The sequence below is a fragment of the Lissotriton helveticus genome, chromosome 8, assembly GCF_964261635.1.
Source record: "Lissotriton helveticus chromosome 8, aLisHel1.1, whole genome shotgun sequence".
NCBI lineage: Eukaryota > Metazoa > Chordata > Amphibia > Caudata > Salamandridae > Lissotriton > Lissotriton helveticus.
Window position 1 is genome coordinate 943240261 of NC_136069.1, and position 27525 is coordinate 943267785.

Genomic DNA, 27525 nt, shown 5'->3' on the forward strand with positions numbered 1-27525 from the left:
TTTTACACAAGATAGTTCCTCTTTTTTTACTCTTGTGGTTCAGCCAATTCCCAGAACTAGCAAGATAGTTCCTGTTTTACACAAGATGGTTCCTGTTCTTGACTCTAAGCCAGAGATAAACCCCCGAATGAGGAAGGGCCTTCAACTGAAAGAGAACACATTTCCACACATCGCATGCCCTCTCACGAGACACAAGACACGCCCCTACCTTGACACATCTGTTGGAAATTACTGCTTGTCACTTCCCTTTTTCTTGTCACTTCTCTTTTCTTCTTTTGACTATTGACTGAAAACTGTATAAATATTCTGATGTGTGAATAAAGCTGCAGACCACTCCTGTAACCGCTTGGTGCTGGAGCTCTTCCCTTAACTCGAGTTACTGGACCTTTTTTGTACTCAAGCACCACGGACTCCTCTCTTTGCTTTGACTGAAATTATGATTATTAAGTATAGAAATTCTGAGATGAGGTAATATTGAATTAATTTACCACAATTCCTTAATAATCGCAAATAAGGACTCACAAACTCCTTCCTTGATGGATGTGCCTGGTAATCCATTAATACCTTATTATCTTTCAATCCAACAGTCGGCAATTCAAGTATCTGCAAACAATGGGGATAGTGCTCCTCATGGTATCTCGGCTTCCACTTATCCTTGGAGCAAACTGGAATTTTGATTGAACTACATTGCACTGACTCAGCGCAGAGGTGGCCCTGCCACTTTTGACTGTTGTATTTTTCTGTTGTGTTGTTGTTTCTTTGGCAGTTTAGGGATGCTCTCTGCTCCAATACAGCAACAATGAAAGTGGGACTCCAGTGAAGTCAATTGTAGTAATCCTTTGACCCCAGGGTGTCTCATGGGGGTTCTGTCCTGGTTTCACAGACCTCGCCTCTTGGTCCTACTGATCCAGCGCGAACTCAATAGATGGATCAGGGATAAATATTCAATAAATCACGTACTTTGGCCGATACTCATTCACCCAAATCCCTGATGCGCTCGAGTCAAGTTTGTTAACTTTGCCTCAATTTTATTTATCTGAACAAATATTAATCGACTTTTCATCTACTTGGTTGATGGACTAATTAGTTGAAGAGTTGATGGCAATGGAAATTCTAAGGAAATATTTAATCAATAAAATTGACTAAATAACCACAGACTCTCTGTGAGATTTAATAGATTTTATCTAGTAATAATAAATGCTCATATTGATTACTTCAGAAATTCAAATACCGGAAACCTCATGAGAGAGAATAACAATCTAATCATATCAATAACGATACTATCATTTCAAATATACATTGCAGAGAGTGGACAGCTGAAGAGACATCAGATGCAAGTAAAATATATCGATTTAAACTGTCAGTATGAAGGGATAGGAGAAGAGACAGACGGTACAGAGACAAGAAATATGATCAAATACAAACCCAAAGGACCTGTTAAGAGGAAAACTACCACCCAGGCCTAGGTAGTAGAAGGGACCCCTGAACCAAGAGTCAGGTATCAAAGACTCAGGAATCAGGAAAGGGACAGGACAGGAAAAAGCTAGGCCTTTCTGCAACCCGACGAACAGCGGCGCGCTCCTAAACGGACACCTTCAACCTAAGCGACCTGCAGCAGCATCTAAACCGCACCCCTAAATCACCTATTCTTATACCCTAAAATTACATGTCCATCCTACAATAGTTGCTAAATTCACAATTTCTAGCTAAGGGATTGGTTGAGTTCTGGGGGTGGAATGTCACACCACCATGAAATCATTTTTCTCTTGACTACACCATTGTTCTAAACAATCTTTTACACAGTCATCAATGCCTCTTCTCTCTCACGGGCACATATGTAACAATTTATTGTACATTTAATACATTCAACAACTTTGTGTTCCGTCCTCATGATGACACTTGCGTTGGCCGCCGGTCAAATGTTCTGTCCTTCACCAGGTCACGCTTTTTCAGCCTTGAACAGTAGTTCAGTCATGTGGTCACATGGTTCCCGAGCGGTCCCAACTTCACCCGCCCATTATGAGGCCAATTTAACAAAATGGAGGATTCGTCTATTACTAAAAGAACGGAAACCAAACATTTATTAACTATGTGATAATGTATTTTTACTATTTACAACCCCCCATCTTGACTCTACATCATGTTAATGGTTAACCTAGCAATGCATAAGCAGGAAAGCGGCATTATTTATTAGGAAAAAGCCATACATGTCATGCTTTTTACTACATACATATGCGGCCTTGCCATGCACACCCTCTCAATTCATTCTATACACAAGATTATTACATTTCCGGTTATTTACGCATTAATTTTGATTAGTTCATGCATTTTGCAAAGCAAGCTTCCCACGTGTAGTGTAATTGTGCACATTAATCATTCCACCCCTACTGACTGTTAGTACGTGTTATAGGGGTGTTCAGTTGAGCAGGTTTCCTTTGCGAAATCCTGCTCCATCAATCCCCCCTCTGATGGCTTTTAGGAGCCATCATAAATACTCACCATACCGAGTGCCACCTTTCAATTTATCTAGATCTTACTTTCTTTCTCTTCTTTTATGGCACTTTCATCTAGCTTTTTCATCATATCTTAGTTTTCTTCATTTCTTTCTTTTATTCTTTTTGTCTGATACATCTTTTTTTTCTTTTATGTATTTAAAACAGGTATATGCTGTTAAGAGCACTAGAGCTACTATTGCTACTGAAAATATTGGGATTATTATTTTTCCTAATAAACTACTTCCCAAGTATGAAAACTACTTACTTGCCGCAGAGAAACTCTTACCAAGTCTCCCCAAAACACTGTCAACCTCCAGTTGGGTTAAATCTTTATGTAATTGTGTAATATTTCTAATACATCATTCTATCCCTTTACTTTTATCGGGGATATAAGTACAGCAGTGTCGAATTTTCAATATGCTACAAACTCCACCCTCTTTTGCCAAAAGGATATCAAGACACACAAAGGAGTTAGGTCCTTATCGGGACTGAGGTTGGGCTGGACCGTTATACAAATAAGAGAACAAAAGAATGCCCCAAAACCTCATATCAAAGTTATATGGCTGTTTGAAAGTAAGACCAATTAGAAATTAATTAAATCTGGTCAGGTACTTTTATTTATACCTTTCACTCATGTTTTTTACTTTTTAAGAAACTTGTTTTTTGAAGGCAAAAGAAGATACATTTATACCTTTATACCATAACATACCATAACAATACAAAATTACAACAGCTTCATGACAAGACATAAATCAAGAGTACATCCACATAACACAACACATTATACATTAAGAAATTCATTGCATCTTTAAATTTCAAAGCAATTCACTTTTCAAGATAAACAAAGCAAAATACAAAGAAGAGAGCAACAATATTTTTATATATCAACAAATGATATAATTCACTCTTGTGGGTATGCCGATGCGTTTCGGGTTCGAATAACCAATTTTCGAACCCCCATCAGGGCTTTGTTAATTATCTGTATAGGATGCAAAAAAACAATAAAGTTTTATTGGCAACCTATCCACCTTCAAGCTACCACTCATAGAATGTAGAGTCATCATAATCTACCTGTGTCCTTTGAGATGGCGTTTTTTCAAAAAAGGGGACGTTTTTGCAGAGCTTCAAATCCTATTTCTACAAACAAATGAAGCGCAAATTATATGCCAAATATTAGCATTAGCGCTAGAGTTTATCACTAAAAGACAAAATTGTCGTTTTTACATACCTCCATCTGCACCATCTGGCGCCTCTGAGGAGGGAGGAGATCGTGGTGATTGTGTCGAAAATCCTAGTTCAAAAAAAGGATTTTTCTTAATATCGTTCTGCTTCATTCATGAAGCAGCAAATTAAATACCATTACCATTTCGAACAAATCCCATACCTTATGTCCGTGTATTGTGGTTGGGTATTTAGTTGTTTGGCAACCTATTGGAAAGTAAAGTGCTAATTATATATGACTCGTGGCTTGGAAGTTAATAAAGCACCGCGCTAGTCATAGTTCCGTTTTCATACAAAAATTGGTGAAGATTAAGGTCGTACCTGTGTTAACGATCGAATCCTCCTTTAATGTATTTTTTCAAAAACGTTTTTCAAAAACAACTGTGTCCCCCCGGGGGTCCGATTTGTTGTTATTCTTTGACCTCACACTACATGACGAAAAATAGTATCCTTAGTTTAAACATTTTTTATATCGTAGTTACAGTGTAAAGTTGAGTTTCAGGGGCGCTTCACTACTCCTACCTGAATGCGCTCGCCTTGCACCTCCGTTGTTGACGCTCCCGCTGGATCGCCTCACTGAGTTGCGGCGGCCATCTTGAATGGTTTTAAAGCCACTAGTTTGGCGCCATGGTGTATTGTGGGGATTGTAGTTCAGAGTACTACATTATGTTTTAGAAAAAATCGTTCAAATGTGCTTTTATTTAGAATATATTTTAGTTGAAAGGAGGAGGAAAAGATTTTTAGATTTTTATCGATATGAAGACTAAATCATGCTGTTTATATCGCCAATCGAATGAGGCGACCCCAACTAATAAAAAAGTAGTCTATGGACAATTGAATCAGGAATTTTAACCCTACGGCCATTGCGAATATCATGCTACTCAGATCCTTGATAATTCAGACATGCTATTGAGGCCTGTCATTGTGCTGTTAAATTTGAGAATGAGATATGCCTCTTTTTGCAACAACACCCTGTCAACATCAGCGGGGCGCTGTACTGTACCTATTGTGAATAGTACTGACCATTTAAAGTCATTCTCCGTGTGCAATTTCTCCATGAAGCGTTCGACCATTGGGGCATTTAATACCGCCTTTTTGATCCGTGACCTGTGCTGGCTAATGCGTAAATTTACCTGCTGATTTGTTTTGCCAATATATATCTTTTGGCAAGGGCAAATTATAACGTACACTACGTTTTTTGTTCTGCAGTTCGAGAAACCACAGTGTTTCCACTTTACCCCCTGATGTTCAAACTCTGTTCCTTCAATAGTGTTTGGACATGCGCCACAATTCCCGCATCTATGGTGACCATCGATCGGCTTCATGTTCCACAAAGATAGAAGGTCGTGTTTGGGTTTGGGCTGTGTTAAATTTGCCCTCACAATTCGCTGTTCAATACTTTTATTTTTTCTATACTCAAAAATTGGGCGGGGAAAAGGGCATTCCAATCCCTCTAGAAGGTGCCAATTTTTTAGAATTGTTTGTCTCATTCTGTGCGTGTCAGGGCCAAACGTTGTCACGCACACCAAACGGTCCAGTTCTTTCTTTTCTTTTGTTTGCAATAAACACTCGCGTGGCGTATAGCGAGCTCTTTTTTGCGAATGTTTAAGTAGCTTTTTTGGGTAACCCCTCTGGATCATTTCTTGGCAAAACCTATCTGCATGTTGGTCAAAGTCGCCAATCTCCGTACAATTTCTACGTATTCTTAACAGTTGCCCATAAGGCAAATTTGCTTTCAAATTTCTGGGGTGGTGGCTCCTGTGGTGCAGGATGGTATTTTTGTCAGTTGATTTCTTATATAGTGATGTTTTTAAGAAACCATCGGTACAGGTCACTTCCACATCCAGGAATGTCATTTTTGTTGAGTTTGCTTCCATGGAGAACTTAATGTCATTGTGTCTGGCATTGATCCATTTGTGGAACGCCAATAGGGCAGTCTGGCTCCCCTGCCACAGGAGCCAGACGTCATCTATATAACGCCACCACTGCACAATGTTCCCAATATATGGATTATTGTTATCCACAAATCTCATTTCATATTGGGCCATGTAGAGCACTGCCATTTCTGGGGCATAAGGACACCCCATGGCAGTGCCCTTCACTTGCATGTAGAACTGGTAGTTGAAAACAAAATAATTCTTTTTGAGGGCTATTTCTGCCAGTTTTAAAATAAAGCAAGTTGGCACCCTGTGAGGCCGTTCTCGCAACTCCAGGTACAGTTCGATCACTTCTAGTGCCTCTTCCTGGGGAATTTGTGTATACAAGGACGTAACGTCCATGGTGACCATTATCTGAGTATGTGGATCAAATGGAGTGCCTTCCACTTTGGTCAAGAAATCGGTAGTGTCTTTAAGATAAGACTTCACATTTTTAAGAAAGGGTTTTAAGAAAAAATCGACATATTTCGATATTGGCTCCAAGCAGGAGTCAACACCAGAAACTATCGGCCTCCCCGGGGGTTCAGTTATACTCTTATGAATTTTAGGTAAGAGATATAAGATCGGGGTTCGTGGAAACTTCTTGTTTAGGAAATCAAATTCTTTATTCCCCAGGTATCCTTTATCTTTCCCTGCTTCCAGTACTTCTGTAATTAAACCCTGGATCTGTTTGGTAGGGTCTTCCGAAAGGGCTCGATACCAAGTTTGGTTGTTAACTTGTTTCAAGCCTTCAATTATGTATTTATCCCTAGGCCATAGTACCACTGCTCCCCCCTTGTCAGCTTGCTTAATGACTAGGGAGGAGTCATCTTTGAGGCTTTGGATCGCTTTGCATTCACCTAGGCTTATGTTCTGAGGGACATACTACTTAGTTTACTCCATTTTGTTAATGGATGCCAGTACGACCTGCTCGAATGGCTGAATCTGCTTTGGAATATTTTGATGAAGAACAAAGCTTGATTTCTTTCTAAAGCCCGTGGTTTCATTGTCTATGGGAGCTGGTTGATTAAAAAAGAAGGCTTTGAGTCTTAGTTTTCTACAAAACTCCAGCGCCTCTATTTTGAGTTTAGTAAAATCCGTTCTCCCACTCGGGACAAACTTAAGGCCAAGGTTTAGCACAGACTCTTCATGATGTGTCAACACTCGCTCAGACAAATTGATTACTACACTGGGTTTTTTCTACGATTTGTAGAACCTGTTTCTGGTTCGCATTTCTCATGGCTGTTTGAACCTTGTTTTTGGCTGTTGGCCCCTTTCTAAAAAAGAAACTTGTTTCCTTGAGTTATTCCCCCTTGAGTCTGAGGACCCTGATGATGAAGTCTCAGAAAAAGTTGTGAAGCGATTACGCGATCTACCTTGATAGTCGTACAGCGCCCTGCGTGAGTCCGCCAAGGTGTAGTAGTCTTCTCTTAAGAAGGGATATACCTGTTCGATATTCAATGCCTTGGTATCACGATCGTATTTTATGGTGTTATTATTGATAGTAATGTCTTTGAATACCAATATGTCTTTTTCGATTTTTTTCAAAAGAGCTTTTGCATCTGAAATAGCTGGGTTATTCGCAATGGCTTTTGTTAGTTCCTCAATCTCCTCAACCTCCTTGAGGCACAATCGTTGTGCGGTTTCGATAGTGTGGACCATGAGGTCGCGACTACATTTTGTATTTATGAAGCTGAAGCCTTTTTTGTACTCTTCGTCCTCAATAAAAATGACAGGGGTATTTTTTACCTGAAGTCCCCAAGGGATAGTCCCTCCTTTCAAATGTCTAAGGAGGAAGTGTCCATGGAGTTCAGTCCTCACGTGTTTTTTGTGAAGTCTTATTAATTTCTCTGATTCGTTTTGTTGCTTGGCAGTGGTGCTTAAGGTAATTGATGCAAAAGGTGATGAGGCAATAGGAGATTGTATATGACTTTCACTAAAGGAAAGTGTATCTTTTTCTGCCATATTATTCAGAAGGACAGATTGCCCTTTACCATAAAGGGATCAAGTTCCTGTCCCTAAAACTCTCGCGAGTAGCTACCCGCCCTAAACTTGACACACAAAGGAGTTAGGTCCTTATCGGGACTGAGGTTGGGCTGGACCGTTATACAAATAAGAGAACAAAAGAATGCCCCAAAACCTCATATCAAAGTTATATGGCTGTTTGAAAGTAAGACCAATTAGAAATTAATTAAATCTGGTCAGGTACTTTTATTTATACCTTTCACTCATGTTTTTTACTTTTTAAGAAACTTGTTTTTTGAAGGCAAAAGAAGATACATTTATACCTTTATACCATAACATACCATAACAATACAAAATTACAACAGCTTCATGACAAGACATAAATCAAGAGTACATCCACATAACACAACACATTATACATTAAGAAATTCATTGCATCTTTAAATTTCAAAGCAATTCACTTTTCAAGATAAACAAAGCAAAATACAAAGAAGAGAGCAACAATATTTTTATATATCAACAAATGATATAATTCACTCTTGTGGGTATGCCGATGCGTTTCGGGTTCGAATAACCAATTTTCGAACCCCCATCAGGGCTTTGTTAATTATCTGTATAGGATGCAAAAAAACAATAAAGTTTTATTGGCAACCTATCCACCTTCAAGCTACCACTCATAGAATGTAGAGTCATCATAATCTACCTGTGTCCTTTGAGATGGCGTTTTTTCAAAAAAGGGGAAGTTTTTGCAGAGCTTCAAATCCTATTTCTACAAACAAATGAAGCGCAAATTATATGCCAAATATTAGCATTAGCGCTAGAGTTTATCACTAAAAGACAAAATTGTCGTTTTTACATACCTCCATCTGCACCATCAGGCGCCTCTGAGGAGGGAGGAGATCGTGGTGATTGTGTCGAAAATCCTAGTTCAAAAAAAGGATTTTCCTTAATATCGTTCTGCTTCATTCATGAAGCATCAAATTAAATACCATTACCATTTCGAACAAATCCCATACCTTATGTCCGTGTATTATGGTTGGGGAGACGTGACCCTGTCCCTGGGCAAGTATTTAGTTGTTTGGCAACCTATTGGAAAGTAAAGTGCTAATTATATATGACTCGTGGCTTCGAAGTTAATAAAGCACCGCGCTAGTCATAGTTCGGTTTTCATACAAAAATTGGTGAAGATTAAGGTCGTACCTGTGTTAACGATCGAATCCTCCTTTAATGTATTTTTTCAAAAACGTTTTTCAAAAACAACCGTGTCCCCCTGGGGGTCCGATTTGTTGTTATTCTTTGACCTCACACTACATGACTAAAAATAGTATCCTTAGTTTAAACATTCTTTATATCGTAGTTACAGTGTAAAGTTGAGTTTCAGGGGCGCTTCGCTACTCCTACCTGAATGCGCTCGCCTTGCACCTCCGTTGTTGACGCTCCCGCTGGATCGCCTCACTGAGTTGCGGCGGCCATCTTGAATGGTTTTAAAGCCACTAGTTCGGCGCCCTGGTGTATTGTGGGGATTGTAATTCAGAGTACTACATTATGTTTTAGAAAAAATCGTTCAAATGTGCTTTTATTTAGAATATATTTTAGTTGAAAGGAGGAGGAAAAGATTTTTAGATTTTTATCGACATGAAGACTAAATCATGCTGTTTATATCGCCAATCGAATGAGGCGACCCCAACTAATAAAAAAGTAGTCTATGGACAATTGAATCAGGAATTGTAACCCTACGGCCATTGCGAATATCATGCTACTCAGATCCTTGATAATTCAGACATGCTATTGAGGCCTGTCATTGTGCTGTTAAATTTGAGAATGAGATATGCCTCTTTTTGTAACAACACCCTGTCAACATCAGCGGGGCGCTGTACTGTACCTATTGTGAATAGTACTGACCATTTAAAGTCATTCTCCGTGTGCAATTTCTCCATGAAGTGTTCGACCATTGGGGCATTTAATACCGCCTTTTTGATCCGTGACCTGTGCTGGCTAATGCGTAAATTTACCTGCTGATTTGTTTTGCCAATATATATCTTTTGGCAAGGGCAAATTATAACGTACACTACGTTTTTTGTTCTGCAGTTCGAGAAACCACAGTGTTTCCACTTTACCCCCTGATGTTCAAACTCTGTTCCTTCAATAGTGTTTGGACATGCGCCACAATTCCCGCATCTATGGTGACCATCGATCGGCTTCATGTTCCACAAAGATAGAAGGTCGTGTTTGGGTTTGGGCTGTGTTAAATTTGCCCTCACAATTCGCTGTCCAATACTTTTATTTTTTCTATACTCAAAAATTGGGCGGGGAAAAGGGCATTCCAATCCCTCTAGAAGGTGCCAATTTTTTAGAATTGTTTGTCTCATTCTGTGCGTGTCAGGGCCAAACGTTGTCACGCACACCAAACGGTCCAGTTCTTTCTTTTCTTTTGTTTGCAGTAAACACTCGCGTGGCGTATAGCGAGCTCTTTTTTGCGAATGTTTAAGTAGCTTTTTTGGGTAACCCCTCTGGATCATTTCTTGGCAAAACCTATCTGCATGTTGGTCAAAGTCGCCAATCTCCGTACAATTTCTACGTATTCTTAACAGTTGCCCATAAGGCAAATTTGCTTTCAAATTTCTGGGGTGGTGGCTCCTGTGGTGCAGGATGGTATTTTTGTCAGTTGATTTTTTATATAGTGATGTTTTTAAGAAACCATCGGTACAGGTCACTTCCACATCCAGGAATGTCATTTTTGTTGAGTTTGCTTCCATGAAGAACTTAATGTCATTGTGTCTGGCATTGATCCATTTGTGGAACGCCAATAGGTCAGTCTGGCTCCCCTGCCACAGGAGCCAGACGTCATCTATATAACGCCACCACTGCACAATGTTCCCAATATATGGATTATTGTTATCCACAAATCTCATTTCATATTGGGCCATGTAGAGCACTGCCATTTCTGGGGCATAAGGACACCCCATGGCAGTGCCCTTCACTTGCATGTAGAACTGGTCGTTGAAAACAAAATAATTCTTTTTGAGGGCTATTTCTGCCAGTTTTAAAATAAAGCAAGTTGGCACCCTGTGAGGCCGTTCTCGCAACTCCAGGTACAGTTCGATCACTTCTAGTGCCTCTTCCTGGGGAATTTGTGTATACAAGGACGTAACGTCCATGGTGACCATTATCTGAGTATGTGGATCAAATGGAGTGCCTTCCACTTTGGTCAAGAAATCGGTAGTGTCTTTAAGATAAGACTTCACATTTTTAAGAAAGGGTTTTAAGAAAAAATCGACATATTTCGATATTGGCTCCAAGCAGGAGTCAACACCAGAAACTATCGGCCTCCCCGGGGGTTCAGTTATACTCTTATGAATTTTAGGTAAGAGATATAAGATCGGGGTTCGTGGAAACTTCTTGTTTAGGAAATCAAATTCTTTATTCCCCAGGTATCCTTTATCTTTCCCTGCTTCCAGTACTTCTGTAATTAAACCCTGGATCTGTTTGGTAGGGTCTTCCGAAAGGGATCGATACCAAGTTTGGTTGTTAACTTGTTTCAAGCCTTCAATTATGTATTTATCCCTAGGCCATAGTACCACTGCTCCCCCCTTGTCAGCTTGCTTAATGACTAGGGAGGAGTCATCTTTGAGGCTTTGGATCGCTTTGCGTTCACCTAGGCTTATGTTCTGAGGGACATACTTCTTAGTTTTCTCCATTTTGTTAATGGATGCCAGTACGACCTGCTCGAATGCCTGAATCTGCTTTGGAATATTTTGATGAGGAACAAAGCTTGATTTCTTTCTAAAGCCCGTGGTTTCATTGTCTATGGGAGCTGGTTGATTAAAAAAGAAGGCTTTGAGTCTTAGTTTTCTACAAAACTCCAGCGCCTCTATTTTGAGTTTAGTAAAATCCGTTCTCCCACTCGGGACAAACTTAAGGCCAAGGTTTAGCACAGACTCTTCATGATGTGTCAACACTCGCTCAGACAAATTGATTACTACACTGGGTTTTTCTACGATTTGTAGAACCTGTGTCTGGTTCGCATTTCCCATGGCTGTTTGAACCTTGTTTTTGGCTGTTGGCCCCTTTCTAAAAAAGAAACTTGTTTCCTTGAGTTATTCCCCCTTGAGTCTGAGTCAGTGGACCCTGATGATGAAGTCTCAGAAAAAGTTGTGAAGCGATTACGCGATCTACCTTGATAGTCGTACAGCGCCCTGCGTGAGTCCGCCAAGGTGTAGTAGTCTTCTCTTAAGAAGGGATATACCTGTTCGATCTTAAATGCCTTGGTACCACGATCGTATTTTATGGTTTTATTATTGATAGTAATGTCTTTGAATACCAATATGCCTTTTTCAATTTTTTCCAAAAGAGCTTTTGCATCTGCAATAGCTGGGTTATTCGCAATGGCTTTTGTTAGTTCCTCAATCTCCTCAACCTCCTTGAGGCACAATCGTTGTGCGGTTTCGATAGTGTGGACCATGAGGTCGCGACTACATTTTGTATTTATGAAGCTGAAGCCTTTTTTGTACTCTTCGTCCTCAATAAAAATGACAGGGGTATTTTTTACCTGAAGTCCCCAAGGGATAGTCCCTCCTTTCAAATGACTAAGGAGGAAGTGTCCATGGAGTTCAGTCCTCACGTGTTTTTTGTGAAGTCTTATTAATTTCTCTGATTCGTTTTGTTGCTTGGCGGTGGTGCTTAAGGTAATTGATGCAAAAGGTGATGAGGCAAACAAACAATTCTAAAAAATTGGCACCTTCTAGAGGGATTGGAATGCCCTTTTCCCCGCCCAATTTTCGCGTATAGAAAAAATAAAAGTATTGGACAGCGAATTGTGAGGGCAAATTTAACACAGCCCAAACCCAAACACGACCTTCTATCTTTGTGGAACATGAAGCCGATCGATGGTCACCATAGATGCGGGAATTGTGTCGCATGTCCAAACACTATTGAAGGAACAGAGTTTGAACATCAGGGGGTAAAGTGGAAACACTGTGGTTTCTCGAACTGCAGAACAAAAAACGTAGTGTACGTTATAATTTGCCCATGCCAAAAGATATATATTGGCAAAACAAATCAGCAGGTAAATTTACGCATTAGCCAGCACAGGTCATGGATCAAAAAGGCGGTATTAAATGCCCCAATGGTCGAACACTTCATGGAGAAATTGCACACGGAGAATGACTTTAAATGGTCAGTACTATTCACAATAGGTACAGTACAGCGCCCCGCTGATGTTGACAGGGTGTTGTTGCAAAAAGAGGCATATCTCATTCTCAAATTTAACAGCACAATGACAGGCCTCAATAGCATGTCTGAATTATCAAGGATCTGAGTAGCATGATATTCGCAATGGCCGTAGGATTAAAATTCTTTTTTTTTTTTTTTTTTTATATATTTTTATTATACTTTCAACACACACATTATACAATATACCTTGAAAAATTTTGTTTCATTCACAAACACTATATCATTATGTTGTTACAGAACAGTACAAAGAGAAAAACAGAAGTAACTAAACAAATTAATACAAGTTATGAGCAAAAAAAATAATGATAATAGCTTTACCCTATCCCATCCCTCCATTTAGCTAAGGGTTCCCATATTCTTACACCCCGAGCTCTTCCTACCCTTCCCTTCCTAGCGTATATAGGTTTTTCCAAATTATATGCAGCTATTAAATTTGCTAACCAAATTTGCATTTGTGGGGGCGTCGTATCTAGCCAAGCCCTTGCTAAGGTTAGCCTAAAGACTGCCATTGCCAAAAACATAAAATCCACATGAACAACGTAATTTCCCTCTGTTCCAATTCCCAGCAAAATCCAGCTGGGGGTTAAAGATACCTGTATCCCCAATGATTTATTCAGAAATCCCTTGACATCTTTAATTAAGGTATATAGTTGGGGGCAGGTAGCGAATATATGTATAATATCTGCCTCGGGGAGATTACATCTTGGGCAAGTTGTCCCCTCAGACCCCCCCCATTTGGCAATCCTTGCTGGCGTATGGTACAGTGAGTATAATGTCTTATAATGCTGGGATTGAAGGGGGGCTGAACACAGGATAGTGCGACCCAGATCTAATGAGTCTTGAAAAGCCTGATGTTCAATCCCTAGTTTCTCTACCCACTTGCTGCTATATTTCTCTATGTCATCGGGTTTACCCCTTACTAAAAACGCATAGGCAGATCTTATTGTAGTCCCACCGCCAGCGATAAGATTCTCCATAAAATCATTACAATTATAACCAGCTGGCCCCCCTTGTCTGCTAGATAGAAAACTCCTCACCTGTAGGTACTTAAAGAAACCTCTTCTATCTATATTATTCCTTCTTACTAAGTCCTCAAATTGTACTATTCCATCAGAGTTCCTTAAGTCGCCAATCTGGATAATGCCTTTATCCTCCCAATCGGACATTACTGAGTCAGAGAATATTTCTGGAGGAAAGGATTTATTGTTGTACAATTTAACATATCTATTATATCTACCCAAACCAAACCTTTTCAGAAAGGCGTTCCATATTTTAAGAGATGCCCCAATAGTTTGGGCCGGTTTCCTTCTGAAGTATCCTAAATCAACATGGTGCAGAAAACAATTTTCTGCCTCTGAGCCTAATACAACTGCATATACTTCTGTGGACATAGCTGTTACTTTCTGTAACATGCCACCCCCTCCAATCAACCCCTGCATATATTGTAAAGCAGCCGCCATGTAATACAGCCTAAAGTCTGGAGCACCCCAACCTCCTCTTTCCCTTGGCAAAGACATAAATCTATATGCCCTCCGGGTTTTCCCGTGGGCCCATATAAACCTATTTAAGATGCCTTCCAGTGAATTGAACCATTTAGATTCAAAGTAAAGGGGTATCGATCTAAATAAATACAGAAATTTAGGTAGGATGACCATTTTCACTACATTAGTACACCCAACCAACGAGAGATGTAAATTATTTGTCCTCTCTAAGTCCTTTTTAACCTTAGTCAACAACGGCACCATATTGATCTCCACCATATTATCCAGGTTCGCAGATATTTCAATCCCCAGATATGTTGCTGAACTAACCACCCTCGTATCAATACATCTAATAAACTGGTTCTTAACTATTAGATTTATTCAGACTATACCCCGACAAATATCCAAACATATGAGCCTCTATTTCCACCCACCTAATAGCAACATCTAGGTCTGGAGTAAGAATGGCGACATCGTCAGCATAAGCTAGAGATTTGACTGTACAGCCATTCAAAGTCATTGGTGGAATCCCACTGCATCTTTCTAATCTACGTAATAGTGGCTCAAGATATAGTGCAAAAAGGAGCGGGGAAGATGGACACCCTTGCCTCGTACCTCTTGCAATATTCACTGTCTCTGAATGTCCCCTGTTAACTCTAATCTTTGCAGATGGATCCTTATACAAAGCTTGGATGGCGGTTATAAAACTTTTGCCTATCCCACTCCACTTCATTACTGCCCATAGGAAATCCCAGGCGACCCTGTCGAATGCCTTCTCGGCATCAAGAAGAAGTACCGCAACAGGATCGCCCGCGACCCCTGCAGCATCAAACATAGTGATTACTGTTCTAACGTGCTGAGTAGTGCTCTTGCCAGGTATGAAGCCATGTTGTGATGGGCTTACTAATTTTTCAATGTTCCCTGCAAGCCTTTTTGCCAACATTTTGGAATATAATTTCACGTCTGAGTTCATCAGGGTGATAGGTCTATAGGAACCAGGGAGTGTTGGAGGCTTCCCTTTTTTAGTAATAACAACAATGTCCGCTCCTCCCCAAAACTCCGGGGGTAACTCCCCGCTTTGTGTACGCTGCATAATATCAAACATATCTACCAACAGTACGTTCTGGAATACCTTATAGAATTCTACAGGGATTTGGTCTGGACCAGCTGCTTTCCCTGAGGGAAGACTAACCAAAGCCCCAATAAGCTCATCCAAGCCCAGTGGAGCATCTAAAAACTCCTTCTCCTCAGGAGACAAAGAAGGGGAGGGAATACCGCTAAGATAACTATCCAACTCATCATTGCTTCTTATCAGCCCCGAGGTGTATAATTCCACATAAAAGTTTCTAAAAACTTCCCTTATTAAGCCCGAATCTGTAACTGAATCTCCCTGTGAATCCAAAATCTCCCTAATGTCAGCTGCAGCAGTACGTTGTCTAGTTCGGACAGCAAGAATATGACCAACTCTCTCACTCAGTTCATATACATCCTGTTTTTTAACTAGATAGTTTTCAGCCATTTTCCTACCAAAACCTTCTGTGGCTTCTCCTTTAAGGGCTATAATTTTAAGCAAAAAGGGCTCAAGTGGAATATTCTGTCTGATCGCTGTTGCAAGATTTCCTTCTTCTATAATCATTCTTTGGTGGACTTCTTCTATTTTAATTCTTTCCCTTTTACGTCTGGCCAACACAAAACTCAGTGTTTCCCCTCTAACACCAGCTTTGAAGCAATCCCAAACTATTCCTGGGGATGCAGAACCTCTATTAATATCCCGGAAACATTTTATCCAGGCTTCCATATGTTTCTGGTAGGCCCCATCCTTTAATAGAGCGCGTTCGAAAGTCCACTGTGTGTTCCTACTCTGAACCATAGGTATAGTAACTGCTAGCACCAAGGGGCTGTGATCTGAAACAATCCTAGGATGTTTTTCCACTTGGACACCAGGGATTAGAGATTTGGAAATTAAGAAGTAGTCCAATCTAACCAGAATTCTATGGGGGGCGGAAAAGAACGTACTACCATCTAAGAGTGGGTGTCATTTCACCCATGGGTCAACTAAAGAGTTATGCTGAGACATATTAGCTAATGCTCTGTATGACTTTTTCTTCCTCCCAGTATAACTCCCGCCCGGTTCTGTAAAAGAGCTTCCTGGGTCATGGATGTTAAAATCCCCACAACATACAATGGACTCTGGCCACAAGGCCAGCTCTGTATCCATAAAGTGCCAGACATCAGGATCATCTTCAGTTGAGCCATAGATTGTGACCAGAGTAAATCTTACTCCTTTGAGAACTAATTCCACTATAACCCACCTACCCCATTGATCCTGCTTCTTCCGATGGACCACAACATCCCTATGTCTCCCCAAAATTGCCACCCCTCTGGTCCTAGTCCCTTGTTTCGTGGCTGCTAATACTGCGAAGCCTAATTGTCCCAATAAGTAAGCTTGTGTTGCTTCTATATGGGTCTCTTGGAGACATACCAAGTCTAAATGCAGAGCTCTCAATAAACCTGCTACTTTCGATCTCTTATTAGAATCGTTGAGGCCGCATACATTAATTGAAGCAATCCTACAGGACATTAAAAAAATTAAACAGGTCTCTGCTCATAAACTGTTCTATAACAAGAAAAAATTAAACAAATCTATGAAAACAACATCTTGCAATCCCAGTGTACTTTCTGTGCTGCCTATACAATATCTGCCAACCAAAAAGAATGTGTGTTATTTCACCAAAAAAAAACATAATTCTAGCCATTTTTGAAAACCCCAGTACCCACCCTGGTCTACCCTCCCCTACAGACCCCCCACCCCCTCCCCCCAGCTGCAGGCAAATAGGTCAAATATGACCTATACGTGGCCGTTTTGGACTGTGACAGTCGCGCCCCTCCCCCATCGCCACTCTCCTGCTGTTTAGCCCCCTAAAGAGAGAAAACCAAAGAGAGAAAAAAAAAAAAAGTATACACCCTTCGTGTCCCTATGCTCCTATAGAACTCCTATTAAACTTAATTTAATGTTTTTTGATTTACCACCTGGCCATCGTTTTCAAATCTGTGCTTTTTATTCCATATGCAGCTTATTTTTTCAACTCATCAATGTACTGCTGAGCTTTAATTTCCGAAAGAAACATTCTGACTCTCCCGTTCGTGACTACTTTCAGCTTGGCAGGGAACAGCAAATACGCCTCTGAGCCCAGAGCCTGAAACTGTGAAATCATCTGCCTCAGCCTCCACCTTCTTTCAACTGTCACATGGCAAAAATCAGGCCTGGCAAAGAATGTAGTACCCGCAAAAGATCTCTTATTGTCAGGTCTCGCCTTCTCAATAATTTCTTGCCGTAACAGGAAGTTCCCTACATAGACTAAGATAGCTCTTGGAAAGGGCGGCTGACCTCCTCCTCCTGCACCATGCGTTTTCTTCTGAGTAAAGGGAAACCTATGGGCCCTCTGTATCTCCCTGTCCCATTGCCATTGCGACTCCGGGAAAGCGCCCTCAAGTAGACTAATAACATAGCGCCTGGTATCCTGCCCTTCCAGCCCCTCTGCCACACCCAGGAGTCTAATGTTGTTACGCCTTTGTCTATTTTCAAAATCCTCCATTTTCCACTGGAAGTCCTCTGACATCCTTTCCTGCGTTGTTTTGAAGGTTTGCCAGTTTCCTAAGTCATCTTCGAGCTTGCCCGTTCGCTCTTCCACCTCCGTTACTCTAGTGACCAGATCCTCATAGAGTTTATTTGTCTTCTTCAGCATCAGTTGGATTTTTTTAGAATCCTGCCTAGCTTTCCGGCTCACTGACCTAGCCTCAGCTTGCATTTGTTTTAGCATATTGAATAGAAGATCAAACGGGGCGCTGTGCTGTTGCAGAGCAGTTAGCTCCTCTTCCTGATAGGTTTGGGAGGTTGCAGAGTAATCCCATACAAGCCGTTTCTCTGTACCACCTGGAGAAGCTGCCAAGCGTCTACTCTGATTTAATTGTCGTTTTTTTTAGTTACATCATTGCCCATATCAGTCCCTGAAGAGCTAGAGACAGACAATATATCTTCATCTGCATCATCTTCTTCTTCTGAGGTCTCCTCTCTGGGCTGAGCTGAGTCTGAATCCTCATTCATGGAGTAAAAGTGCTCCCCCTCCACTGAGCCCATATCGCCAGCAAAGTACAGTTCTTTGTTGAGGAGACTAACTGAGCTCCCCCATGTAGCCTTATTACTCTTTGCGTCATGCAATTCTTCCTCTAGTGACATGATTGCACTCATCATGTCAGCGCTGCCAGTCCCTCCCTTGGACGCGCCCACTGTCATCTGGAGTGTCTCGAGTTGCAAAGGTGCTTCTGTGTCCCTCTGAGATTGCTGTCCTTCTACCTCCTCAGAGCCACCAGCCGCCTCTCCTCGCGCAGCACCTTGGCTAGGGAGTTGCCTAGCAACGACAGGGGAAGCGTTCTGCGCATTCAGAGCGTCCGGAGCGTCCGGAGCGTCCACAGCGTCCTCGAGGGTGCCTCCATTATCGCTGCCTGATTGTTTTGCTGCTCCGTTGTTTTGCCCTGCTAATCGCCCTGTGGAAAACACCTCGGATAAGGTAGGCTGCCTAAGGGAGGTTTCCCTTAATTTACTCCTTTCCGAACTCTCCAAAAGCTTCCCGGACAGCGCTGATTGAACTTCAGCAGGGCTGCGTGTATCGGTGCCAGATGCCGCACTGACCTTTCCGCGTATCTCTGTCTTTTTTCTCATCTGCTGCGGGGCCGTTTTCCTTATTGCTCCTTGATTCTTTGCTGGGAGCATAGTTAATCCCGAAGAGGCATCTTTTCCCCCTATGTCCGCTTGCTCTTTACTTTTCTCCTTTTCTTTAACTTTGTCGTTTTTTGCCGAACGTGGGGGCATTTTGACCGGCTGTTGCTGCATTTTTTTAGATCCAAGGGAGCTCATGATTGCAGAGACCGTCCTTTTCAGTGAAAGCAGCTCCGCTGAAAGTTGTTTTTTAAGGCTGCATCGGGTGCATCGGAGAAAAGCGAAAATCGTTTTTACTAACAGCATTCAGGGAAGCATTCAGGGAAGCCTTGGGGTTCCTATTGCTGATTACACAATGTTCATCTTTTGGTGATGGGAGAGAGGTCTGGGTGCGACCTCTCAGCACAATCCGTCCGCGGCCATCTTGCCTCCTAGCCTTTAAAACCATTCAAGATGGCCGCCGCAACTCAGTGAGGTGATCCAGCGGGAGCGTCAACAACGGAGGTGCAAGGCGAGCGCATTCAGGTAGGAGTAGCGAAGCGCCCCTGAAACTCAACTTTACACTGTAACTACGATATAAAGAATGTTTAAACTAGGGATACTATTTTTTGTCATGTAGTGCGAGGTCAAAGAATAACAACAAATCGGACCCCCGGGGGGACACAGTTGTTTTTGAAAAACGTTTTTGAAAAAATACATTAAAGGAGGATTCGATCGTTAACACAGGTACGACCTTAATCTTCACCAATTTTTGTATGAAAACGGAACTATGACTAGCACGGTGCTTTATTAACTTCCAAGCCACGAGTCATATATAATTAGCACTTTACTTTCCAATAGGTTGCCAAACAACTAAATACTTGCCCAGGGACAGGGTCACGTCTCCCCAACCATAATACACGGACATAAGGTATGGGATTTGTTCGAAATGGTAATGGTATTTAATTTGATGCTTCATGAATGAAGCAGAACGATATTAAGGAAAATCCTTTTTTTGAACTAGGATTTTCGACCCAATCACCACGATCTCCTCCCTCCTCAGAGGCGCCTGATGGTGCAGATGGAGGTATGTAAAAACGACAATTTTGTCTTTTAGTGATAAACTCTAGCGCTATTGCTAATATTTGGCATATAATTTGCGCTTCATTTATTTGTAGAAATAGGATTTGAAGCTCTGCAAAAACGTCCCCTTTTTTGAAAAAACGCCATCTCAAAGGACACAGGTAGATTATGATGACTCTACATTCTATGAGTGGTAGCTTGAAGGTGGATAGGTTGCCAATAAAACTTTATTGTTTTTTTGCATCCTATACAGATAATTAACAAAGCCCTGATGAGGGTACGAAAATTGGTTATTCGAACCCGAAACGCGTCGGCATACCCACAAGAGTGAATTATATCATTTGTTGATATATAAAAATATTGTTGCTCTCTTGTTTGTATTTTGCTTTGTTTATCTTGAAAAGTGAATTGCTTTGAAATTTAAAGATGCAATGAATTTCTTAATGTATAATGTGTAGTGTTATGTGGATGTACTCTTGATTTATGTCTTGTCATGAAGCTGTTGTAATTTTGTATTGTTATGGTATGTTATGGTATAAAAGTATAAATGTATCTTCTTTTGCCTTCAAAAAACAAGTTTCTTAAAAAGTAAAAAACATGAGTGAAAGGTATAAATAAAAGTACCTGACCAGATATAATTAATTTCTAATTGGTCTTACTTTCAAACAGCCATATAACTTTGATATGAGGTTTTGGGGCATTCTTTTGTTCTCTTATTTGTATAACGGTCCAGCCCAACCTCAGGCCCGATAAGGACCTAACTCCTTTGTGTGTCAAGTTTAGGGCGGGTAGCTACTCGCGAGAGTTTTAGGGACAGGAACTTGATCCCTTTATGGTGAAGGGCAATCTGTCCTTCTGAATAATATGGCAGAAAAAGATACATTTTCCTTTAGTGAAAGTCATATACAATCTCTTATTGCCTCATCACCTTTTGCATCAATTACCTTAAGCACCACCGCCAAGCAACAAAACGAATCAGAGAAATTAATAAGACTTCACAAAAAACACGTGAGGACTGAACTCCATGGACACTTACTCCTTAGACATTTGAAAGGAGGGACTATCCCTTGGGGACTTCAGGTAAAAAATACCCCTGTTATTTTTATTGAGGACGAAGAGTACAAAAAAGGCTTCAGCTTCATAAATACAAAATGTAGTCGCGACCTCATGGTCCACACTATCGAAACCGCACAACGATTGTGCCTCAAGGAGGTTGAGGAGATTGTGGAACTAACAAAAGCCATTGCGAATAACCCAGCTATTGCAGATGCAAAAGCTCTTTTGGAAAAATCGAAAAAGACATATTGGTATTCAAAGACATTACTATCAATAATAAAACCATAAAATACGATCGTGATACCAAGGCATTTAAGATCGAACAGGTATATCCCTTCTTAAGAGAAGACTACTACACCTTGGCGGACTCACGCAGGGCGCTGTACGACTATCAAGGTAGATCGCGTAATCGCTTCACAACTTTTTCTGAGACTTCATCATCAGGGTCCTCTGTCTCAGACTCAAGGGGGAATAACTCAAGGAAACAAGTTTCTTTTTTAGAAAGGGGCCAACAGCCAAAAACAAGGTTCAAACAGCCATGGGAAATGCGAACCAGAAACAGGTTCTACAAATCGTAGAAAAACCAAGTGTAGTAATCAATTTGTCTGAGCGAGTGTTGACACATCATGAAGAGTCTGTGCTAAACCTTGGCCTTAAGTTTGTCCCGAGTGGGAGAACGGATTTTACTAAACTCAAAATAGAGGCGCTGGAGTTTTGTAGAAAACTAAGACTCAAAGCCTTCTTTTTTAATCAACCAGCTCCCATAGACAATGAAACCACGGGCTTTAGAAAGAAATCAAGCTTTGTTCCTCATCAAAATATTCCAAAGCAGATTCAGGCATTCGAGCAGGTCGTACTGGCATCCATTAACAAAATGGAGAAAACTAAGAAGTATGTCCCTCAGAACATAAGCCTAGGTGAACGCAAAGCGATCCAAAGCCTCAAAGATGACTCCTCCCTAGTCATTAAGCAAGCTGACAAGGGGGGAGCAGTGGTACTATGGCCTAGGGATAAATACATAATTGAAGGCTTGAAACAAGTTAACAACCAAACTTGGTATCGAGCCCTTTCGGAAGACCCTACCAAACAGATCCAGGGTTTAATTACAGAAGTACTGGAAGCAGGGAAAGATAAAGGATACCTGGGGAATAAAGAATTTGATTTCCTAAACAAGAAGTTTCCACGAACCCCGATCTTATATCTCTTACCTAAAATTCATATGAGTATAACTGAACCCCCGGGAAAGCCGATAGTTTCTGGTGTTGACACCTGCTTGGAGCCAATATCGAAATATGTCGATTTTTTCTTAAAACCCTTTCTTAAAAATTTGAAGTCTTATCTTAAAGACACTACCGATTTCTTGACCAAAGTGGAAGGCACTCCATTTGATCCACATACTCAGATAATGGTCACCATGGACGTTACGTCCTTGTATACACAAATTCCCCAGGAAGAGGCACTAGAAGTGATCAAACTGTACCTGGAGTTGCGAGAACGGCCTCACAGGGTGCCAACTTGCTTTATTTTAAAACTGGCAGAAATAGCCCTCAAAAAGAATTATTTAGTTTTTAACGACCAGTTCTACATGCAAGTGAAGGGCACTGCCATGGGGTGTCCTTATGCCCCAGAAATGGCAGTGCTCTACATGGCCCAATATAAAATTAGATTTGTGGATAACAATAATCCATATATTGGGAACATTGTGCAGTGGTGGCGTTATATAGATGACGTCTGGCTCCTGTGGCAGGGGAGCCAGACTGACCTATTGGCGTTCCACGAATGGATCAATGCCAGACACAATGACATTAAGTTCTCCATGGAAGCAAACTCAACAAAAATGATATTCCTGGATGTGGAAGTGACCTGTACCGATAGTTTCTTGAAAACATCACTATATAAGAAATCAACTGACAAAAATACCATCCTGCACCACAGGAGCCACCACCCCAGAAATTTGAAAGCAAATTTGCCTTATGGGCAACTGTTAAGAATACGTAGAAATTGTACGGAGATTGGCGACTTTGACCAACATGCAGATAGGTTTTGCCAATATGATTTGGTAAGGACCGCTCCAAAGGGGTTCTTGGCATATTTTCCTCACCTGCTTCTTGACTACAACCCACTCACCAGGATTCAAATCATGTGCTTGCTTCGGCTGTGTGAGTGTGGCATCTCCTCCAATCTGGCAAGACACAGAACGCACCAGATAAGCCAGTCCATTGCAATAATCTAGCACGCACACGATCATCAGATATATTCATCAGTTTGTTCTCAGGTATGTATGCTTGTCTCATTGTTCTTCCCAATAACACTTCATGGGGGCTTAATCCAGTTCTTTTGTCAGGAATGCTACTAAGACTCATCAGTACAAGGGGTAAAGCGCCAGGCCACTTCAATGTTGTGGATGCACATACCTTCCCTAATCTTGATTAGTTTAGGGCGGGTAGCTACTCGCGAGTGTTTTAGGGACAGGAACTTGATCCCTTTATGGTGAAGGGCAATCTGTCCTTCTGAATAATATGGCAGAAAAAGATACACTTTCCTTTAGTGAAAGTCATATACAATCTCTTATTGCCTCATCACCTTTTGCATCAATTACCTTAAGCACCACCGCCAAGCAACAAAACGAATCAGAGAAATTAATAAGACTTCACAAAAAACACGTGAGGACTGAACTCCATGGACACTTACTCCTTAGACATTTGAAAGGAGGGACTATCCCTTGGGGACTTCAGGTAAAAAATACCCCTGTCATTTTTATTGAGGACGAAGAGTACAAAAAAGGCTTCAGCTTCATAAATACAAAATGTAGTCGCGACCTCATGGTCCACACTATCGAAACCGCACAACGATTGTGCCTCAAGGAGGTTGAGGAGATTGTGGAACTAACAAAAGCCATTGCGAATAACCCAGCTATTGCAGATGCAAAAGCTCTTTTGGAAAAATCGAAAAAGACATATTGGTATTCAAAGACATTACTATCAATAATAAAACCATAAAATACGATCGTGATACCAAGGCATTTAAGATCGAACAGGTATATCCCTTCTTAAGAGAAGACTACTACACCTTGGCGGACTCACGCAGGGCGCTGTACGACTATCAAGGTAGATCGCGTAATCGCTTCACAACTTTTTCTGAGACTTCATCATCAGGGTCCTCTGTCTCAGACTCAAGGGGGAATAACTCAAGGAAACAAGTTTCTTTTTTAGAAAGGGGCCAACAGCCGAAAACAAGGTTCAAACAGCCATGGGAAATGCGAACCAGAAACAGGTTCTACAAATCGTAGAAAAACCAAGTGTAGTAATCAATTTGTCTGAGCGAGTGTTGACACATCATGAAGAGTCTGTGCTAAACCTTGGCCTTAAGTTTGTCCCGAGTGGGAGAACGGATTTTACTAAACTCAAAATAGAGGCGCTGGAGTTTTGTAGAAAACTAAGACTCAAAGCCTTCTTTTTTAATCAACCAGCTCCCATAGACAATGAAACCACGGGCTTTAGAAAGAAATCAAGCTTTGTTCCTCATCAAAATATTCCAAAGCAGATTCAGGCATTCGAGCAGGTCGTACTGGCATCCATTAACAAAATGGAGAAAACTAAGAAGTATGTCCCTCAGAACATAAGCCTAGGTGAACGCAAAGCGATCCAAAGCCTCAAAGATGACTCCTCCCTAGTCATTAAGCAAGCTGACAAGGGGGGAGCAGTGGTACTATGGCCTAGGGATAAATACATAATTGAAGGCTTGAAACAAGTTAACAACCAAACTTGGTATCGAGCCCTTTCGGAAGACCCTACCAAACAGATCCAGGGTTTAATTACAGAAGTACTGGAAGCAGGGAAAGATAAAGGATACCTGGGGAATAAAGAATTTGATTTCCTAAACAAGAAGTTTCCACGAACCCCGATCTTATATCTCTTACCTAAAATTCATATGAGTATAACTGAACCCCCGGGGAGGCCGATAGTTTCTGGTGTTGACACCTGCTTGGAGCCAATATTGAAATATGTCGATTTTTTCTTAAAACCCTTTCTTAAAAATGTGAAGTCTTATCTTAAAGACACTACCGATTTCTTGACCAAAGTGGAAGGCACTCCATTTGATCCACATACTCAGATAATGGTCACCATGGACGTTACGTCCTTGTATACACAAATTCCCCAGGAAGAGGCACTAGAAGTGATCAAACTGTACCTGGAGTTGCGAGAACGGCCTCACAGGGTGCCAACTTGCTTTATTTTAAAACTGGCAGAAATAGCCCTCAAAAAGAATTATTTCGTTTTTAACGACCAGTTCTACATGCAAGTGAAGGGCACTGCCATGGGGTGTCCTTATGCCCCAGAAATGGCAGTGCTCTACATGGCCCAATATGAAATTAGATTTGTGGATAACAATAATCCATATATTGGGAACATTGTGCAGTGGTGGCGTTATATAGATGACGTCTGGCTCCTGTGGCAGGGGAGCCAGACTGACCTATTGGCGTTCCACGAATGGATCAATGCCAGACACAATGACATTAAGTTCTCCATGGAAGCAAACTCAACAAAAATGATATTCCTGGATGTGGAAGTGACCTGTACCGATGGTTTCTTGAAAACATCACTATATAAGAAATCAACTGACAAAAATACCATCCTGCACCACAGGAGCCACCACCCCAGAAATTTGAAAGCAAATTTGCCTTATGGGCAACTGTTAAGAATACGTAGAAATTGTACGGAGATTGGCGACTTTGACCAACATGCAGATAGGTTTTGCCAATATGATTTGGTAAGGACCGCTCCAAAGGGGTTCTTGGCATATTTTCCTCACCTGCTTCTTGACTACAACCCACTCACCAGGATTCAAATCATGTGCTTGCTTCGGCTGTGTGAGTGTGGCATCTCCTCCAATCTGGCAAGACACAGAACGCACCAGATAAGCCAGTCCATTGCAATAATCTAGCACGCACACGATCATCAGATATATTCATCAGTTTGTTCTCAGGTATGTATGCTTGTCTCATTGTTCTTCCCAATAACACTTCATGGGGGCTTAATCCAGTTCTTTTGTCAGGAATGCTACTAAGACTCATCAGTACAAGGGGTAAAGCGCCAGGCCACTTCAATGTTGTGGATGCACATACCTTCCCTAATTTTGATTTTATTGTGCCATTTATCTGCTCAACGATACCAGATGCTTCTGATCGCTAGGCACAAAGCAGCTTTTGTTCAATTTGTAATGCTGCACAAATCATCCAAATTATTTCATTATTAAAATGTAATCCTCTATCTGATTTCAAAGTGACTGGAAAACCAAACCTACGGATCAGTTCTCTCAAAAACAGATTAGCCACAGTGAGACTGTCATTCCTTCACGTCGGATTGGCCTCTACCCAGCGAGAAAACAGACAATGACAAGGACGTAATTCAGCCCATTACATGGTGGCAACTCTATAAAGTCAACCTGAAGTCTAGTGAAAGGACCGCCTGCTTTCCCAATTACACCCCAACTTGCAACTGTCTTTCTTCCAGGGGTTTTGTTTTTGGCATATGGCACACCTTAGCATAAACTTTCTGCGATGACCCTGAACTTTGGATTGTACCATTTCTGCTTGAACTGCCTTATCCATGGCGTCTCTTCCAATATGTGTCAGCCCATGGTACATCCTGGCTATGTGAGAAAGTAAAGAATCTGGTAATACTGGTCTTCCATCATAATAAACCCATACCTTATCTTCTGCATTTTTCCTACAACCTGTTCTACTCCACTCTTCCTTCTCCTTATCACTGGCCTCTTCCTGCATCTGCCTTATTTCATCCCGAGTCTCAAAGGTGGTTGTGAGGATAAGGTCACATTAAGCCTTTCCTCTTTCAATTGATCTGTTTATGGCCATTGTATTTTGAGTACAGAAACGCTCTAATTGATCCGCCTATCTGTTGCCTTTTGTCCATTATCATCTCCTGATTGATGTGCAGCACATTTTACAACTGCAATTCTTTTTGGTAACTGTAAAGCATCCAATAATTCCTTTACAGTTTTCCCATTCTGAATTGGGGAGGCTGAGGAAGCCAAAAATCCTCTTTGCATCCATCGCAGACCGAATGTCATGTACAACGCCAAATCCGTACTGACTATCGGTGAAAATGGTTACTTTTAGACCCATTGCCAAATTACACGCTCTGGCCAGAGCAATCAATTCTGCAACCTGAGCGGAGTTGACCCGCTTCAAACAGGATGATTATAGTGCTCCTGCTAAGGTGCAGACAGCATAACCACAACACAATTCACCCTTTTCATTTTTCAAACAAGATCCATCCACAAACAGTTCACAATCAGATTCTTCTAAAGGTTCATCCTCTATATCAGGACGGGGCTTAGTACAGAGTTCTGTCACTTCC